General features: G+C 45.6%; 1 protein-coding gene across 9 annotated transcripts in view; it reads left to right on the top strand.

Annotated features, from left to right (window-relative positions):
* ATXN1 (ataxin 1) overlaps positions 1-21,033 on the top strand; it is a 396,258-nt gene that overhangs the window by 182,143 nt on the left and 193,082 nt on the right. The window lies entirely within an intron of this gene.

The following is a 21,033-nucleotide window of genomic DNA, read 5'->3' as shown; positions in this document are numbered from 1 at the left end:
AACTCTGCATTCAGTTTTTATTTTTCCAGGCTTGGACACTTCCTTGAGAATATTTGGTGTTCTATTGTAAGTCCCCTTCAGTTAGGGGTTTGGCAAGTCCATGACAAAGGGAGGGAATGTTTCTTTTTTTCTTTTCACTTTCCTTGGGCTCGCCTGTTCTTTCTCTGAAAGATGCTAGAATTCCCCCAGGGAGAGGGCCTGCCTCTTTCCTCTTTGGGAAATGTTGATTTATATTATATGAAACATTTGTTTTTCATAGAAACTTTCATTTCAACATGTTGAAATAGTTGGTTCTAATTTATATGTGAAAAATAAATAAACGTGTCATGGAAAAGGCTCTCAGGGCACAGTTACATAATAATTATGTGTGTGCCCTCCCCCAACGTCTTCGCATCGGAGACCTCACCTCACGAGAGTTTCCAGAGCTCGATGGCTTCTCCCAGCTCATCCTCAAATCCACGAAAACACATTAAAAATAACTGTTGCAAGTTGGAAATGACTTCTATAAGTATGTCATAAGTAATTGTATCTCATAGCTCTACTTAATAGCTGGGGCAATTAAGGCTCAGTAAAGTGGCAAATTAAAATAAAAATTAGATTAAAATGGAGGATTTCGTGATTTCTAACCCAGCACGTTGCTTGTTTTCTAACCTCGTGTTACTGCGGTCCGGGGTTGTGGGGGGGTGGGGGGTTGGTTTGCAAGGGCAAGAGAGACAGTGCTTGGAGGAGAGCGAACAATTGGCCCCCCAGGTAGGAAGACCTGGTTCTGGCCCCAGGGCATTTGACTTGTCAGGACCTCGAGAAAATGAGGGCGCTTCACAGTCCTGTGCTTCACACTGAAATATTTAGGGAGTGAATGGTATTTCTGGGATTTGCTGGAAGACAGAGATCGGCCATGAGTTGGGATCATTATTGGTGCTGGGTAATGTATATCTGGTGCCCTCTTGCAAGTCCTTTGGACATGTTTGAAATTTTCCATGAAGCAGTTAAGAGAAAATTTTATGCTTCTAAAATGTATACCTTTGATTCTTTTCCATCTACTCTTTTACTAGATGCTATTGTTTAGCTGACTTATTTCTCCCAAACAACAGACTCCTTCCTGTGAAAGCAAGCAAGCCCTTTCCGTTGGTGTGATCCTAACATATGTCCTATTAGACTTTCTGACGCCTTCCCCATTTTTCAAAAAAATTTTTAACAGATAATACGGTGGCTGTGCTTTCATAATAAATTCAAAAGCTGCTCTCTTTTCCTCACCAGTTTGAATTGTAAAAAAAGACAAAAAACAGTACAAAAGATTAGAGTACTTTAAAATAAATTTCGGCTAATTATACATACAACTGCATTCACGAAATGTGAATATTTTCAGGGCTTTCTTTGCTACCAAGTGCCACCTGCTCATGATTTAAATGGTCACAAATTTAGTTCCATTAAACAAAATACAGCAACTCTTCTCCTATAGCACCAACTTCGTTAGGTCCTATTTTGGAAGTGGGAAACCAATTCTAGTGCTCCTTTGTTAGCTCCGGGCCCCTGTCGACCATGCTGCAGGGTTGATGACTTAAACATTTTGCAACCTTGCTTTACGAATCCCAGCAGGCAAATGGTTTGTGATCAAGCAGTTTGTGTTTTCAAGGATCCTTATGAACGAGGTGGCATTTGGACAGTGTTTGAGCGGTTACCAGGCCTCTGAATTGAGGAAGAGAATATATGCCTTGGCTTTTGCAGCTCATTAAGGAGACTTTTTATGATCTATTGCCAAAAAAAGGGGGGGGGGAGAAGAAAAGGAAAAGAAATCCTCCCTCAAAATGTTATGCTCTTGGCCCAGATTTTGGTCACTCCAGAAGCCGCGGGGCTCCACCTTGCTATTTTAAAGTTGTCAAGTCATTTAAGGAGGAATCCATTCATCTCCTTTTCATCTGGACCATTCATGATCTCTGTACATCCAGAGAGGGTGTTTCTTGGGGGTTCGCATTAGCTGAGGCAGCTTTCCCATCCAAAAAGGGATTATCAAACTCTTTTCCGAGAAGGGCTTTCTAGAAGGGCCTCATCTGCTACGTTTGGAAAGTAAAAACAAAACAAAACAAAACAAAAACCCCACAAGCTGAAGTGCACGTTTGCCATGCTCACAGAAACGTGATTTCCTTCCAGAGACTTCTTTGTCTCCAGATACCTGGACCTGATGTCCTTGATGTGGTTTTGGCCACAGCCCTCTATCAAGAAAGGAAGAAGGAGCTGCTTCTCTGTCCTGCAAGTCCTAATTTTTCCTAACCTTCCCTTCTTTCTCCCCCCACCCCACACCCTTGCCCTACATTCCTTTCCATTCTGCCCTTTCAAACACTCCTCCCTCCCTTAGAAAAGCTAAAAATAATGGTAATGCTTTCCAGTGATCTTCCTTCGTTAGGATCTCAGATGCAGGCTGCAGGCAGAAAGGAAACCCTTCGTCGGCCTGCCGATGCAGAACTGCACGCTTACAAATCTTGGCTCACCCCAAGATTTTGTGATGAAAATCTCATCTTAGCTTTTCACTCTCACTTGAGTCCCCTTCTTTGAACAGGACTTAGCATCCTCCCATGCTCAGAAAGAGACCTGCCGTCTTCTAGGCACCCGGGCCCCGACGGCCCCCAGCCCAGGGGTGGGCTCAAAGATTCAGAGAAGCCAGGACATACCTGTGTCCTCTTGCTGGGCTTAGGGGGGGAGCCTCAGGCCATTGTGGCCACACTCCAGATTTTAAACTGTCAACTGTTATTTATTAAAGATCACAGACCCGTTCTTGGGTTCCCAGGGGGGTGCTGACCTGCCGACCAGGGCCCAGAGGAAGTGGGGAAGCCTGGAGGTGGGGTCCTCCACGCACAGTCCCCCGTGGTGTGGGATCATGCGCCATAACTTGGCTGGCCTGCCTGGACAGCTGGCTCTGGTTACTGTGGGAACAATGCAAGGAACCCTCGTCACATTCCGCTGGGGTCAAAGGCACAACCTTTCTAACACTCTTAGTCCCTGCTGGCAAAAGGGAAAGACAAGGAGCATGGAAGCAGAGGCTTAGAGAATGCGGCTGACTGTAGAAATCCATGAACTCCCTTGCTTCCCCTTGATATAAAACCCGGGGCCCAGAGAAGTCCTGTGACTTGCTCAGGCCCCTCAGCTAGTCGGTAGCAGACCCAGGAAACTGGACTCTTCTAACTCCTGGTCTAAAATACCCTAATGTATCTCTGAGCATCTTGAATATTTCAGGCCTGTCGTGAAAAGGAATTATGGATAAAGATGTTGTATTTCATAATGTTTTCACATGCTGTCATTGAGTTGGGGTTCAGGGGTGTGTCAGCCTCTGTTACTTTTGGCTCAAGCCCTTTCAGCAACCCCAGGACAGGACAAGTCTAGCCGGCTGACAGCATCTTCAGTCACCCTGTGGGAAGGCCTTGGCATCGAGCCCCAAACCCAGAAGTTAGGGTTCATTTTTAAGGGCCCGTCTTTAACTTGAGCATGAAGCTGAAAGCGCTCAGGCAGGGATGCTTGAAACCATCTAAATTCCTCTGAGCCCTGACCATGCAGAGACTCTTCCTTTAGAAAGGAGCTGAAGTCCTAGAGGTTAGGACACATGACAACAGAATTACTGGATAAAATCTGTCGCACATGCCCTGTTTCAAGGCACAGTTAGGAGTTCAATTAATAGGGAAGGGGTTCTTTTTCTTTTAGCATGCCTTCGTGGAAGGAGTCTTCTGTGAACCTTCCTTTAGCGTAGAGACAGTACTTCTGAATGGACACTTCTGGATGGTGAGACCAATTTTCCTTCCACAGGAAAAGGCACCATACATTTCTTCTCATCAGGAAAAGCAGTGCTGGTGGGACATGCTGCTTCGCCCACAGAATGAGCTGGTGGCCACAGTGGGAAGTGACCAGCAGAAACCACCGTGGCCCCATGTGCTTTGCCTGTTACTCGTTTTCTGGACTCTGTGTGCCGCCATTCCCAGAGATCATTTATGGACATCCATAGTTTAATGCCTCACTTCCTGTTAAAAAAAAAAAAAATTGTTCTTTATCTCCAAGCAGACTTTTCCAGGTTCAGACACATGTTTGTCTTCTTTAAAAGGCTGTAGTCTCTTGTCTGTAGTAAGTTCTCTTTGGCTGCCGTGAAGGCGCTTGTGCTCACCTCCAACAGGACTTCCTAGGTGCTCCCGTGGTATTTGGGAGCATTGAGGGCTACCATAGTCTCCCTCCACCGAGAGCCCCCCACCGTGAGATACCAAGGACTGAGCTGTGTGTTCTGAGCCCTGGGATGATCCAGGGAAGGGTGCAGCCCAGGGGAGGGAGAGCAGAAGAAAACGCTGTGCATCTCTTACCGTGATCATCTCTCTTTCCCTTACCGAAGCACAGTGCTCTCTGCTATTTGAAGAGAGCAATTTAGATTTATATTAAGGGATGAATAAATATGATGCAATGATGAAATCTCATCTGGAGTGAATGCAAATCGGGTATGCTAATGATCGAGCGGCTGTGTCTCACATTCCAGCAGAAGCCGGGAGCCCATTGGAGGCCTGGGTGCTTCTCCTGTCTCTTTCCCATTCACCCATTACACGGTCCAGAGCCATGTGGGCAGCAGAGAAAGGGTTATCTTTCTCTAATATCTTTCAATGTTGTCCTTTGCATTAGAGGACCTTAAAACACTTGAGACAGGGGCACTGGGTGGCTCAGTCAGTTAAGCGTCTGCCCTCGGCTCGGGTCATGGTCCCAGGGTCCTGGGATCGAGCCTCGCATCAGGCTCCCTGCTCGGCAGGAAGCCTGCTTCTCCCTCTCCCACTCCCCCTGCTTGTGTTCCCTCTCTCACTGTGTCTCTGTCAGATAAATAAATAAAATCTTAAAAAAAAACCCAACACTTGAGACAAACCTTCGGGTGATTCGGGGTGGGTAGGATGTTTTTCCTAGAGGGCCTTCAGAGAGAATTTTGCATAGTTACATATATAGATCCAGGACCTGAGCATCTTGCCATCTTGCATCATTTGACATTGCAAGAGAGACCTTTTGTCCCTTTTCAGTTAGCCTCCTACTTTTGCTCCTTACAGTTCTGGGTGCTCAGGAGCAGGCAGTCAGACATCCCTAGTTAGAGCTGTGCCACTGTGAACCCAGAGCAAAGTCACTGTATGTTGGTGGGACACAGCTTCTCTGTTTGTTGAACAGGGAGGCTGGACTGCGGCTTCAGAGGTCCCTGCCTGGCTCTGAGGATCCGTGATGCCCGGGGCCTCCTGCCTGCTGAGAGTCAGGGTGACAGGATGCAGGTTTGCCCGCAGTACTATTCTTGCAAAATTCGCTCCCTCTCCCTGCCCACCTTGGCCACCACTGCGGAATCGAGTCTGCCATTTTGAAGAATCCCAGATCTGATCCAAGGTGCCCCCGTCCTAGGGAGATTCTGGCAAGGCCTCTGAGCACACGTTGCCCTCTCCTGCTCTGGTTGGTGATGAAAAAGTAGGTCACAAGAGGTTGCCCCTTTTCCAGTTATCAGTAGGGGAAACCCCCAGGGCTGAAAAAGGAACAGATGCAGAACAGCTCCAAAGAAGGAAACAAAAAGAAATGCACGAGCACGGAGGCCAAGAACGGGTGTCTCTGAGCCCCACCCCTACTGAGAGGGAAAAGAACCGGACCCAAACACTGACGGTTAGGGGGAAGAGGGAATGCTATCCTGTACCTCCTGCCCATGGAGCAGGAGACCCGTGGGACTTGGAAATGCTTGGTTGTCCTCTGCTGGAGTTCCAGGGGGCTGCTCCCGGCTGGGGTCCTGGCGGCCCTGCGTGGTGCCACAGTGGTTCTCTACCCGAGGGCTGCAGGTAGGCGTGGGTGGTGGTGGGCTGGACCCAGCCTGTCTCCACCACAGCTGTTCTTCCTTTCACTCTGTTATATTTTGAGTGTATATAAAAAGATTTTGTTTTCTCAAAAACGTCGCACGGCTTTGGAAAATTTAAAAACCCCTGGTAAGTTGGGGAAGAGCTTGTATTTAAAGTGATATGACCCTAGACAAGTCTATGGCTTTCCCTGAACTTCGTTTTTCTTGTCCGAAGCCAAGGTTCATTGCCTGTCCCCGGAGTCTCTTGCTCGAGAGGGATTTAAGGATTCATTTCAAGTCAGTTACTCATTCTTTCATTCCACAAACATATACTGAGCACCTCTCCTGTGCAAGGCTCTGGTGGGAGAGAAATTCGTAAGTAAACGTGTGGGACTGTTATGCCAAGGAAAGGGTAGAGCATGTGCAAAAAACCCCAAAGAAAACTTCTTACTGTGGTTGCTGGTATTGCCGTGAGCCAAAGTTCAAGGCAGTGACTCTGCAGCCTAACTGCTTGGGTTTGAATCCCAACTCGGCCACTTACCAGGGTGACGTCAGGCACCGTACTTCACTTCCTCGAACCTCAGTGTTCCCATCTGTGCAATGGGGATAATCATAATAATAGAACCTAGTGCATCAGGTTGTTGGGAGGGCTAAATGAGTTAATATTTGTCAATTAAAAAAGCACAATGACTAGTACATAATAAGCACTCTCCAGGGTCTGTTATTGTTACTGTTATTGATCATTCCACCAATGCATTGTGACATGGGTGCTGTAGGGCAGGTTCTTTTTTTTTTCTTTAAGATTTTATTTATTTAAAAAAAAAGATTTTATTTGTCAGAGAGAGAGGGAGAGAGAGAGCAGAAGCAGGGGGAGCGGCAGCCAGAGAAGGAGACTCCGTGCTGAGCAAGGAGCCCAATGCAGGGCTTGATCCCAGGACCCCGGGATCATGACCTGAGCCAAAGGCAGACACCCACTGAGCCACCCAGGCGTCCCAAGTAGGGCAGGTTCTTGCTGGAGGGGCTAGGCGTGCTGTGACTTGGCCCTCAGCATCGGGGCCCCCAGCAATTATGCTTCCATTTTTGTCTTCCCTCCTGCCCCGTGCATCCGCAGAAAACGCATCCTGTGTTCAAGAGGGAAGGTGGGAGAAGTGTTTTCTGTTTCTATTGTGTGGATTCTCTCTTCCCTCTCTTGTCTCTTCCCTGCTTTCGAGGTTGGAAGGCTGCTTCTCTCAGACCAAACAAAGGATCTATCTGTGTTCCGCATGTCATCTGCCTTTAAGGGTGCAGTGTGTGTCTGATGTATGCGGGGTGCTCCCTGGAGAAGGCTGTGTTGGTGATGTGTACGGGCCTCTGTATCGATCGGTGACGTAACGGTTCTATAGCGGGTGAATGAGGTAATTCTCACCGTGTTACTCAAGCCCGTGACCTTGAGGCCCATCGGATGACTAAGCCACATAGGTGGATCCCTGGTTACAGAATGTCCTTGTTTTAAAGGTAAATCGGTGTGAGGGTGACTAATAGTTTTAAAGAACTGACTGCAAGTGAATTGCATGCCCCTTACTGAGAGGCAGTCTGTCTTAATAAACCCCGAGGCCACCAGGCCTGGTGACACGATTGGGGGGGCTGATTTTCAAGAGTTCCTTTTTCTGTGCTCCCCTCTTATCTTTTTTCATTAGATTCCAATTCTCTGTTGAGTTCGCCCTGACAGCGTGTAATACTGTCAGTGTGAAGTTCAGAGCAAAAGACTCAGGCCTCTGAGCTAGTTGGCTGGTTTGCTTTTTCTTTCCCTTTTTTTAAAATTCAACAGGAAGGTGGGACAGAGCGGAAAAGATTTTTAATACTGCAAGAAAAGAGAGGAAGTAAAAGCATACTGATAAAATCTGCATGTGAAAAACCCTTATTAAAAAAAGGAGAAGTGGATGGCACAGTGAACTCTACATTTAATCTGGATAAACAACGTTAGTCTTGCAAATAAGAGTTTCTGCCTGCTCACATCGCTGCTGTGGGTGACCAGGCCTTAGGACGTGGGAATGTGTTCAGGTCTTCGATGAGCAGATTTTGGATGGGCGGGCAGGTGAAGGGCAGTTTGGCAGTCGGGTGGGTGGGGTTCGTTACTTGGGAATCACTGGTAACAATGAACTGTTTTGGTTTGTCTATAATAGCGAATGCTCGCACCGTACTTACTTCGCAGGGCCGCCAGGACCCTTATGACTGCTTTTTTATGTATTAACCCTTTAATCTTTACCACAGTTTTTCTACAAATTGTGTGTCTTGAACAATGAGGTTAAGAAATGCATCCAAGGTCTTCAGACCCCCAGCGTTGGCTCCAGAGTTGGTGCCCGGACCACTTATAACTTTTCACTGCCATGGGGAATCAGGGTCTTAGAGCTGCAGAGAAAGAGGGAATTCCTGTCCCCAGTGGGCACATGTCTTGTGCAGGTCAGAGGAATTTAATTATTCCAAAGGGTTTTTGCCAAATGTACTAATCCAGCAAGTTGCTGAGCTGCTCACCATGACCAGGTCGGGAGACTATGGTACAGACGCTGCACATTACTGCTGAGAAGACTCTCTCTCCCAGGCAGAGTCTATTTTTGGCCTGGACCATGCCTATATTCTGATTAGAGCGCTTTTCCAATCCATAGGTCCTCTTGTGCTGGAGCCCTTGTCAGAGGGTAAGCAGAGAGATGGCTCTGGCCCGTGGTGGCTTCAGCTGGCAGGAGAGAGACCCTTGTCCCCTATGACAGTTCGGGAGGCTGTTGATTTTGCAGAGTAGGATCTCGGGACAGCCCCCTAGACAGCTTTGATATTTGCCAGCGCCAGTGAATTTGTCAAGCATCTAAACTCAGGACAGATGATCCAGGATGAGATTTTTAACTCTTACAAAACATAGCAACAATCTGATAATTGGAATCAGAAGAGGCACATTTTTTTTTTCTAAATCATTTAATTAACTCCTATCTCAAGAAAAACTTCATGTTAAGCAAACAAAAGAAAAGGTCCTGTAGGAGCTGAGGCCAAGTAAGAATTGCAGGTGGAGTGGGTCAGTAGGCCAGTCCATGGAAATTATAAAAGAAATAAATGTATTCTACCTGTGCCATTTCACTGAGCTGTTTATTGACCGGAGCAATAATGATGTATTTTTGATCTGTGGTAAGTACAAGTGTTGAAATCCACCCAGGCCACAGAAGTGATTGGAAGGTCCATGTGGAATATAAAGTTCCACAGAGCCTGGAGCTCATATAATATACGGCTTTTTGCTAATTAATACACGTGGGCCTCAAGTCTGTTCCTTAACAGCCGAAGCCCAGCACACTGGCTGGCAAAAATGCTGTCTTTCACTGCGGGACGGTGGGAGGAAGTTTTTAGGTGAAAGACATTAAAAGGAAAAATCAGGGAACTAATTTTTAAAACGTGTGATGCCAAAAAATAATCAGATACATAAATATTGGGGTCAAATAAACAATTCCCGAGAAACCATTTTATGATGACCATACACAGTCATTCATGAGAGACTTTTTAAATATACAAACTTTTTAAGCATAATTTTAAACATACAGAGAAGTTGGATGAGTTGTAGAGTTAATACCCATATACTCGCCCGTTTTAACTTTCTTTGTGCCTCAGTGTTCCCATCCGTACAATGGGAATAATAATAGAACCTATCTCATCGGGTTGTTGGGAAGTCTAAGTGCGTTGATATTTGTAGTCCTTGGCACCTCCTATGCGCTCTACAATGTTTATTATTGTTACGGTTATTGTTGACTTCAACAGCCTATTGTGAAATCGGCACTGTGGGGCAAGTTCTCCATGGAGGGGCCAAGTGTGCTGTTTTTTGGTCCTCGGCATTGAAGTGCCTTGTCATTCAGATTCGGGTTATGCCACTTACTTGCTGTGTCCCCCTGAGGGACTCAGCCAGCCTCCCTGTCCTTCAGCTTCCTCGCTGGGACAGGGAATCATAGGAGTGCTACTTGGCTCTCTTGGGTTGTTGAGAGGATTAATGAGGTTCAAACGTCTAAGAGTCTTGGAACGATTCAATGTGAATGTCAACTTGAATTCCTCCAGTTACAGACTCTCTTGTCTTGGGCAAAAGAGTTAGATCTCTATCGTGTTCATCTGTAAAGTGCAAGTGAAGCTACTTTACAGCATTGTGAGGATTAAGCAAAAGAACATATGTAAATCACTTACCGGAGTGCTTGGCAGAATTTATTATTAGTAGTAGGAGGAGGAGTAGTAACTAAAGTCCCTACTTCATTGACATTTCCTTAGTTCTCACCTGACATCCCTTTTCTGTGCCAGGATCCCTCCAGGAAACCACATCCCATCAGCCATCACTCAATGTGACAGTTTCTCTGACTTGTGTTTTGATGACCTTGACAGTTCTGAGGAGTGCTGATCAGTCCTTTTGTGGAATGTCCCTCATTCGGGGTTTTTCCTCTGTTTTTGTTACGATTAGAAAAATTCCAGTCGAGGGACATTCTACCAAATGACTGATGAGTATTTCTCGAAGTTGGTCAATTGCCATCTCTCTTCTCAGAGCGTACGTATCGAGGGCTCATACTGTCGATGTGACTTCCCATGGCTATCTGGCCCTTGATCGCCCTACTGAGGTGGTGTGGCTCAGGTTTTCGACACTTTAAAGGTACTCTTTTCACACACGCCCCCATCTTGGGAAAGAACCCTGTCTAAGGAGAGGGGAGCTACGTTCCTACACAGGCTGAGTGTCTACACCGATTATTCAGAATTCTTGTACACAGGAGATTGGTCTGTTCTTCCCCCACTTAACGTATTTATTCAGTCATTTCTTTTTATCTCTGTGAACTTGTGGGTATTTATTGTATACTTTAGGTTATAAGCTAGTGCATTGCTATTTACTTTGTTGTGCAAGTCGTTCCAGTTTGGGCCATTGGCAGCTTTTTCAAGAATATTAGGGATACTATCTCCTGTTTCCCTCTGACCTGCTCCCATCATGGTGGTACTGTTTCAGAGCATTTCCTTCATGCTCGTCCTGACCCTTCCCTGCCCCAGTCTTGGAGTCAGCCATTTCTCCAGTGAGCCCTGACTACTTTTCTCGAGGAATGGTGTTAGGGACCGACTTCTGGGCACAGGGGCTCGCAGGAATTTGATGCTCAACCAATTATTGCTTCCCTCCCCCCTTTTGTGGGAGTTGGGCATGCACAGCGGGTGAGCTAACCCACTGGAGCTGCCCGCACACGAGTCAGCCCCACCAGTCAAGCCAGAGGGTTTCCTTCAGCTCAGGCCGGGTCGCACTCTGCCCTGTGCTTAGCTAGCACTGTGAGAACTTCCCCTGCCCTCGTGGAACCTAGCCTTCTAGAATCCCATGGGAGGACAGGAGACTCGAAGTGCTGGAGAAGTTCACACTAGAGAGGAGCTAGTACTATGTCAGAGCAGTTGGCGAAGGCTTCTGACATGACACTGGACTTGAGTGTGATTTGTTCCAGATGAGGAGACTGGAAAAAAAAAAAAAAGGATGTGGGGAGCAGGTATCTTCTGGTGGGTAGGAAGAGGGCTGATTCCTGACCACCTGTGGCCTTGGGAGGTTATTTTAGATATGAAATGGGGTTTATTCATCTCGGTGGGATGATGAGGGAGATGGGTTTCAGCCAGTGGTGTGTTGGAGCCAGCTTCACCGGCTCTCTCAAGCCAACCGTTCAATTGTGAGGAACTTCGAGCGCAGGTTGGCATCATGTTGCTAGCTTGAAATCGGCCGTGGTGGGAATGTTTAGACTATGGACATCTGCAAACACTACAAATCAGGGCTCCCCTCTTCCCTCCAGCTAGTTCTTGAACATTTTCCTGCACGCTGCTGGCTTTAGCTGTCTCAAAATCTGGTATAAACCCTGACCCTGAATTCCTTTTTTTTTTCTTCCAGTAGTTTTTTTTTTTTTTTTCCATATACACGTTTTTGTTCGATACTCTGAATTCTCTGACAAAAGCTGTCAAAAATGGTTAGAAGAGATATGTGTGCCCTTCAAGGAAAACTACATTTTCCTATATATTGGTTAAAACTCTGAGAGCCAGAAAACGTTGCGGTTAACTGGGATATGTGTCCACTGTGATGACCGTTCTGGATAACTGAATTGGAAACGGCACAGCCTTCTATCTTATCTGTAGCATGTGGGAAGATCTGTTATCACCTAAGGGTAATCACCAATGCCATATATCAGCAGCGTGGCCATAGGACTTTTCTCCTCTCTTAGGGTTGGACTGGCTTGGAGGTTATCTTCCTATTTCTTATCAAAAATACGGGAAGAAGTGGTATCATTTTCCTTCAGCTGAGAAACCATGACTCCGCATCATTCTGCTTGTAGTAGGTAATGCAGCCCTCTATTAGAGTGACTTTTGCAAGGATGATACTTGAGTAATCCATGGAATAATGCTAAATAAAGACAGTTTTCATGAGGTCACCTCTTACGCATGCTATATGGTATTAAGTGTTATGCAGAATTAGATTCCGAGGCGCTTACATTTCATGCTGGTCAGCTAAGGGTGGTCACACGTGTGTGACCAAGGAGAGCAAGGTTAGGGGGAGAGAGAGACTTACTCTTACCTGGAGATGGTGAGTTTTTCACTGTGATCCTAAAAGAAGATAGAGTTGCTGTGCCTTAATTTACAGGGATTTCTTTTACCTTGCTTTGTGCCTTCCGTCAGGTAGGGTAGGTAAACTTCCCTAACTTTTATTCCCGCCTATGATTGACTTTCCTCCCAATCCACTGTCAGATGGAATCTTTGGGGACAGAGCATTCAGAGAGAATATGGCAGGCATCCTGGCCATACCGCGAATCTGTGCAGAGTTCACTCTGAGTCATATTCTCTTTTAGTCCAAATGATTCCTAGATGGGAAGGCTCTCAAATTTTCACTGATTTCCTAGAACCCTCAATTTCCTTAGCTGCCTCCTATAAATCAGCCATCTCAAGCAAGAGTGACTTGGACGTCTTTGGGATATCCTGGTCCAAATAGATCACTTGAAAAGCTCCCAGGGAGGGCCAAGTGTTCACAAAGCTGGTTTTTTGTTTTTGTTTTTGTTTTTGTTTTTATTGTGGGAAAGTATATGTAACATAGAATTTTCTGTTATTTTTAAAGATTTTATTTATTTTGCAAGAGAGAGCGTGCTCGAGAGAGCATGAGTGGGGCTGGGGGGAAGGGGCAGAGGGAGAAGCAGACTCCCCGCTGAGCAGGGAGCCCGATGCCGGACTCGATCCCAAGACCCCAGGATCATGACGTGAGCCGAAGACAGATGCTTCACTGACTGAGCCACCCAGGCACCCCTAGGATTTATTGTTTTTAAGCATACAGTTCCCTGACATTAAGTACATTCACGTGGTTGTGCAACCATCACCACCATCCATCTCCAGAATGCTTTCCATCTTCCCAGACTGAAACTCTGTACTCATTAGGCACGAACTCCCCATACACCCTTTCCCTCCAGCCCCTGGTGGCACTGTTGTACTTTCTATCTCTGTGGATTTTACTCTCTGAGCCCCTCAGATAGGTGGAATCAGGCAGTATTTGTCTTTTAATGACTGGCTCGCTTCACTTAGCAAATGTCCTCAAGGCTTGTGCATATCGTATGTATCTACCACATTTTGTTTATTCACACTCGAGTTGCTTCTTCTACCTTGGGGTTTTGTGCGTGGTGCTGCTGTGAACCTGGGTGAACAAAAATATACGTTGACCTCCCTGCTTTCACTTCTTTTGAGTACATGCCCAGAAGTGGAATTGCTGGACCCTGTGGTAATTCTATGTTTAATTTTTCGAAGGATCACCACCCTGTTTTTCCACAGCAGCCCCACCGTTGTGCACCCCCACCAGCGGGGCACAAGGGAGGCAATTTGCTGGCGAACGTGTGTCATTTTCTGTTTTCATGGCTTTGTGTTCATTGTTGTTTGTAAATAGCCATCCTCATGGGTATGAACGATCTCATTGTGGCTTTGATGTGTATTCCTCTAATGATTAGAGATGCTGAGCTGCTTTTCAAGGGCTTGTTGGCCATTCATGTATCTTCTCCGAAAGAATGTCAGTTCAAGTCCCTCGCCCATTTTTTAATCAGGTTTGTTTTTTTTTTTTTAAAGGGTTTTTTTTTTTTTTTAAGATTTTATTTATTTATTTGAGAGAGCGAGAATGAGAGAGAGAGAGAGAGCACATGAGAGGGGGGAGGGTCAGAGGGAGAAGCAGACTCCCTGCTGAGCAGGGAGCCCGATGCGGGACTTGATCCCGGGACTCCAGGATCATGACCTGAGCCGAAGGCAGTCGCTTAACCAACTGAGCCACCCAGGCACCCAATCAGGTTTGTTTTTTGTGGTTGCACAGGTGTCCTCTTGATTACCTGGGTAGGGCACGACTTTGAGAAGCTATGGAACGTTTATCTGGTGTTCTGTGGGGCAGCCCATTCTGTTGGCAGATAGGTAATGCAGAGATGAGCACACCAAGACTTGCCAGTCTGTAAAGCTCCATCTCGTATTGAAAGATCTGCCCTTGCTGCTAAGTCACTCACTGTTTTTGGACACTGCATGTTATGACCATCTAACTTGGTACTAAGTGTTAACCTTAAAAATAAAACTTTCAGTTACTTGTCAGCAAAATGGGTTTATTTGGGAATAGCAAAGAATAGCTATTTGGGACATGAAAGCTACAGCAAAGCCATAGGCAAGTCCATCAAACAAAGAAGAGGAATGTTATTTTATAGAGAAAGAGGAAGTTGGAAGGGGTTGTGTGGAATGAAAACCTGTTGGAGAAGAAGAGCAAGGGTTCAGGGTGCTGACCGTTTCTCACTGGCTAAGTTGAGGGGGTGGTCGAGCTCTAGGAGATGTGATGTGCATCTTTCCCTGTTGGGACCCGTAATTGAGGATTCTTTCCTGCTGATGATTCTTGTCTTGGGGTCTGTCATGGACAGTTTTCCTGTGATTGATGTTGAGTGGTACAGCTCCTCTTCACCAGCCTCCCATTCTAGTCTCCCAAGTCCACTCTAATGAGGTTTCCTTTATTAATTTTCACATAACCAACAATATAATCTCTTTGGGGGAAAAGGAGGAAGCAGAGATTATGTCTCCTCATTTCCCTGCATAATGATATTCTGGATGAGGGCTTGACAGACTCTGGCCTGTGGGCCAAATCTCACCCCCACCTGTTTTTGTAAATTAAGTTTTATTGGAACACCGCCATGCCCCTTGGGATAGTATTGTCAGTAGCAGAGCTGAGTGGTGGTGATGGAGATCATCAGGCCCACGGAGCCTAAAACATTTGCTATCTAACCCTTTCCTTAGAAAGTTTGCCGGCCCTTGGCTTGTTGTAGACATTTAAAAGATACCCTTTTTAAAAAAGCTTATATATAACGATGTTCACTGGCACCCGAAGGTGAGCACTCTGAAAACTATAAAGCTCACATAGATATGAGCATGGGAGCCTTTAAGGACTTACCGAACTCCCAAATTTGCGTCCAAAATTGTGTCCTTTCGGCCTTTGTTATTTGATGGGGGCAGTGACTTTTCATGCAGCCGTCCCCTGTGCTGCTCCCAGATGTGGCTTAGACGTGGCTGGCGGCCCTTTTAAAGTCGTGGTCCCTAACTCTGGCCTTTCCCCTGTGCTCTTTCCTGTTGCTACTGAACTTGGGTAAAGTAGCTGTGATCTTGAATGGCAGTGGGAGGAGTTGAATGGCAGGGGCATGGCCCGACAGTGTACAGCCTGAAAATCTTGCTGCCTGTCACCCTAAAAGTAGCATCCTGCTTCTCCTGCGCCTCCCTGCAAGTCAGAGGTATAGCTTTGCCAATGCAGTGATTGCCAGGTTTGGAATTCTGAGACACTGTTGGTTTTGCTGATTTTGTTTCGTCTTCTGTTTCGCCTTTTGGCTGTTCGTACAATAAATGTGTGCTGACTGCTTGAAGAACTCTTGAGGTATACAGACACTGCCTTTAAAAAGTCTACATGCCGTGTTTTGGCAATTGACTATATTATATATATTACCTTACTACATTATATATAATACTCTGAGATCATTGGAAATCCTACTACACACACACACACACACACACACACATGCACACACATACACACTCATGCCCACCCACAAACTCAGATACCCAAGAAATCATCAAGCAAGTACCTGAAGATATTTTCTTATAAGTCATTTTGTGTAATCCAAATAGGATCCCGGTAATGGACGAACCTGCTCACATTTTGCTGCAGATACCATATTTATCTAAAGGCAAAATAGAGTCCTTGTCCCATATCACAGAATCTTTCTGCCCCAACTGAGATGTGTCAGTGAAGTGATAGGCATTGGTCATAATAGTGCTGATATATTGAAAACTCTGTGGTCCTTTCCCTTTACTTCTTGAGAAGGAAAGTTGACCTCTCCCCCCACACCCCCATAATCTAATCATCGGTATTTCTCTTCCAGATCTGCTACTCTAACCTCCAGTGATTTTAATTACTCTCCTTGGAAACCATTCACCACATACTATCTCCCTCTTTAGTTAGAGGCTTTGCTGTTGAAGTTAGTTAGATCTCTTGGGATGGTCTTTCTGTAGATGATTTTCTTCAGTCGGTACGAGGGCCGTATTTCTCTTTCATTTTTATATTTGTGTATTTTTGCTGCCTAAGAGCCGTTCTCCACTACATGTTCGGTATGTATTTGCCATTATCTTTCCAACTTGAAGACAAGTTTTAGAATTCGGACCCTGCCCTTTGAAGTCCAGGTAACTTCTCAGAACAACTCGGTGTCTTTCATGCTTTCAGCAAGCAGCCCTCTTATTTACGGTCCAAGGAGAATTCATTCATTTCTGCATGTTTTGAATGTTTGCCATAGAGGCCAGGCACTGGGCTAGGGGTTGGGAAGACAGAAATAAATGATGTAAATTCCAAGCCTTCAGAGCGGGGCCGCAGTTGGGGAATGTGTACCCACAAAAATGTATAATGGAAAATGGGAAGTGCCCTTTGCAGAGGTATATAGGACATGCGATATTAAGTCTGGGGAATTTGTAAACTTACTTGAATCTTTAAATTGAGTTAGATGGTGGATAAATGGATCAGATGAGAAATACATAAATATTATTATTATTTTTTTACTCTGAGGTAATAGATGGAAAACACGGAATGAAATAAAACGCACATATAGTAACCAATGGCCCCCAACAAGGCTGGCGCTCTTGCATCATTATTGTTCTAGCACATTCTTGGTGTTTGGGTCATTAACATTGCGTTGAGGTCAGATGAGAGTGTGTTCTGTCTGCCACGCTTTGATAAGTAAAGTAAAATGCTGATGGAGATCATTTAAGATTGTCTCTCTGCTGTTGATTGCATGCTTGTGGCTCATAATCAGAATGATGCAAAGTAATTGTTAGACCAACTTGCCAAGGCTACATTTTGTGTCGTTGCAACTGTCAGCACTTTGGTCCTGCTGTTCTGCCTGGAGAATGCTTGCCTAGCACCTGTTGGACGACTGACGCTGTGCTCGCCACTCAGTGGCCTGGATAACTTTTCTTCTGGCGTCCTTGCTTGCTGCCCCCATACAACACCCTGGAAAAGGAGTATCTGCTTGTTTGGGGGAAGCAAGGGCTCTTTTTTGTGTGGTTGACAGGGTGCTACACATTGCAGCTTTCTTGTAAAAATTCACATGCGTGGTGCCCGCTTTGCATTCTTGCTTCATCAGTGACTGGTTATGCGACCCCAGGTGGGTTGCTTGTCTTGAACCTTGTTTTCTTCATCTGAACAATGGGGCTAATAGAACTTATTTTATAGAGCGTTTGCGAGGATTAGAGATGACAGATGAAATCTTGTGGGCACAAAATAGCCACTCAGTATGTGCTGGTCGCTAATGTTAAGGTATCCAACGGGGTAACCCGGGATGATACTCCATGTTTATACAATGAGAAGACAACAGGCGCCTGGGTGGCTCCATCCTTAGGCGTCTGCCTTCGGCTCAGGTCATGATCCCAGGGTCCTGGGATCAAGCCCCGCATCGGGCTCCCTGCTCAGCGGGAAGTCAGCTTCTCCCTCTCCCACTCCCCCTGCTTGTGTTTCTGCTCTTGCTATGTCTCTCTGTCAAATAAATAAATTAAATCTTTATTTAAAAAAAATGAGAAGACAAAAATTTCCAAAGTCAGTAGTCCAAAAATATATTGTAAGTGTGGAATATATGGTGTCAACCCAGTTTTCCTGGCTAGGTTGTATTTGCCATAGGCACACCAGTGGACAGAGATGTTAGAATTTAAACCACAATTTTCCATGGTTCTACAGGTCCGCTATACAGAATACGTACTGGGTCATCCCATGTACGCCGTCAGACGAGAGGAAGGACCCTTCGAAAGCAAATTTAAGGAGGTGCATCACCTAGCTTTGACTGCATAGAAGAGACATTGCATGGCACACAACATGGCCCAACCATCTGGTTCTTTCTCATGGAGAAAGCATTGACAACAAGAGAGTTCAGCAAAGCAAAAGCTATAAGAAGGTCACTGTCAGATCTAGGGACAGCTTACTAGCTCCTGACTTGTAACCAGCAAAGGAGACCTGGGAAGAGTAGCTCGGTCCATATTCTGTGATAGAAAGTCACTGGTGTGAGTTGCTGAGATGTTTCTCTGATTCTATCCAGTGCAAAAATTGAACAGCTGTGTTATTACCTCCTAATGTCAACTCTTCCACGTCGTCAAAATAGAACAGTAGAAATCTCTTCCAAGAGCATGACTCCTTCGCAGACTGTCACTTCCCCCCAAAATTGCATCAACTGGTCGAGGGATAAAGTTTTAGAGAACTTTTGTTGGAGGGTAACATGCAAAGGGGTCATCACCTGTCCATTCGTGGTTTCGCAGATCAAACTGTTAACGTTTCTCTCCTTTGTTTCTCCACTTTGGGTCCCTCCAGGATTTTCCAGCTGGTAGTGGATTTGGCATTTTTCTTTTTTTTTTTTTTTTTTTTAAGATTTTTTAATTTATTTATTGAGAGCGAGAGCATGAGAGGGAAGGCGGTCAGAGGGAGACGCAGACTCCCCGCTGAGCAAGGAGCCCGATGCGGGACTCGATCCCGGGACTCAGGGATCACGACCCGAGCCGAAGGCAGTCGCCCAACCGACTGAGCCGCCCAGGGATTTGGCGTTTTTCTGATGCCACAGTTCTGTCCTGCCTTTCTCTGCTGCTGCCTGCCCGTCCCCCACCTGCTGCCTGCTGGTCCGAGTGGTGTTGGTGATACTTAGAAAGGGTTCCTCGTAACTGGAGGAGGCATTAGCCCCGCACTCTTTGCAGATTGTGGGGATACATTCACTCCCTCAGCCTCCCCCCCCCAAAAGTGGTGTTTTCCTGAAATGTTGCTAGTCAGTCACATTTCGAGGTATGGCACGATTTTCTCAATCGAGGACAAGGATGTGTCGTGCAACTCAAGCAAAACTCTATCACATATGTTTTACCAAATCAACCGTTCCCTTTGAGGAGGAAAGTAGATGAGAAATACTGAGGCTGCACAAACATTCCACCTCTTGATGTTTTCTAAATATGGTAAATCCTGATTTTTTTTTTTTAGGTTTTTTTAAAGTTTATGTAATGCGATTATAATTTTGAAGGTTACTCAAGACTGCGGTTTTCAGTTTACCTTTCTATCATGAAGTCACTTCACCGTGATCACACTGAAAATAGGACACTCCCGTCATGTCCCACTTAACGATTTCATAGCCGGAGCATCGGCATCTCTATCTACCCTTAGCCCCAGGCTTTAAAATTTGGTCCTCTTCTGATATATTGGAAACTCACCGAATATTGTCCTTTTTTGATAGTCCCTGTGGTGTCTAGTGCCGGTTTGTATTCTAAGGGACACCCACACAAACCAAAACAGTTTTTTGTTGCTAAGATTTCTGATATTTATTACAGTTTGCCTTTCTCGATCTTGACAAAAATGTAAAAGAAAAAGTGTGCTGCCACGTGTAGTCATTTCTCGTAAATGTGGGGGCACGTCGGTAGACTCTGTAAATTCAACAACTGTTTATTTAGCGGTTCATTCTTTCAATGAAAAAGTCAAGAATTAGGGTGGAGGAGCGCCTAGCTGGTTCAGTTGGTAGAGCAGGCGGCTCTTGATCTTGGGGTTGTGAGTTCAAACACCATGTTGGGTGTAGAGATTACTTAAAAAATGGAATCTTTTTAAAAAAAGAATGATGGTGGAGATGGATTTATTGCTATTAAAAGAGGTTTGTAGTATAACAAGGAAAATATGATTGGACTGCAAAACAGCATGAGTGCTATCATAGTATGTTATGAATAAATTATAGGTATGTATATAATTTTATTTATTTAAGTATTTGTGTAATAAACTCTGTGTACCTGACTGTAGGAGAGAGCGTAAAGCCAAATAAGCCCAAATGTCCATAGTAATTATTAGTGGGGCCTGCTGATTTATTTTCTTTGGGTTTTTTCCTCACGTATATTATCTAATTACTCACAGTAAATGTTTTGCTTTGCTCTCATTCGACTCACCTAATTTTGAGGGTTTGGGCAAAAGAGAAGATAATACAGGTACTCACATTTTGACAAGTTATGGAATTACAAAAATCTCTCCTGTGTCTTCTGGACTGATGCAGACCTAGAAATGTGTTGTGCCACATGGCATGAAAGCGGTTTCTTTCCCCGAGTCTCTCCTACAGGCCAGGCACTGCACTGAGAGCGTGAAACATGCTAGGAAGTGGGTATTCGTATTCCCATGGGGGAAAGCGTTTTGAGAGTTTATACAACTTGCGTCCCACAGCTGATGTGCACCTGAGCTGAGATGCAGACTTGGGTCTGACTCTGAAATTAGCTTTTCTGATCTTGCTGGTTCTTACCGTAGACATCTTGCTGCCATGAAGATGAAAAGGTTAATGTATGTGAGCGGATTCTAAAGTGTTGCTTTAAAAAGAAGGTGCTCAGAGCTTGTACCAGCGTGTACCATCTTTTGCCCCTGCGTTGTGCCCCTGTAAGTGTTTGCGGTGAGGCTCTGAACTTCTTAGGAGGCAGAACCACAGGGTCTGAGTTGCCCTGCCGTCCCCTAGCCCAGCCTGACAGTCTAGTAGGCAGGCTGCTCTCTGGGGTTGGGATGGGGACCTTGCAGATTCTGAGACATGGGGTCTGGGAACTTGCAGCCCGCGGATGTCCCGAGGAGACCGTCCCTGGCTGCCCGAGGGCCACAGCACTCTCTTCCTCGTAAGGCAAGCAGGGGAGAAACAAGCAGTGGTCTTCTTCGAGCCCGCAGA

The sequence above is a fragment of the Eumetopias jubatus genome, unplaced genomic scaffold (assembly GCF_037043125.1).
Source record: "Eumetopias jubatus isolate StellerSeaLion01/CBP00866 unplaced genomic scaffold, mEumJub1_p1.0 scaffold_6, whole genome shotgun sequence".
Taxonomy (NCBI): domain Eukaryota; kingdom Metazoa; phylum Chordata; class Mammalia; order Carnivora; family Otariidae; genus Eumetopias; species Eumetopias jubatus.
Note: the sequence above shows the minus strand (reverse complement) of the source record. Positions and strands in the feature narration are given on the sequence as shown.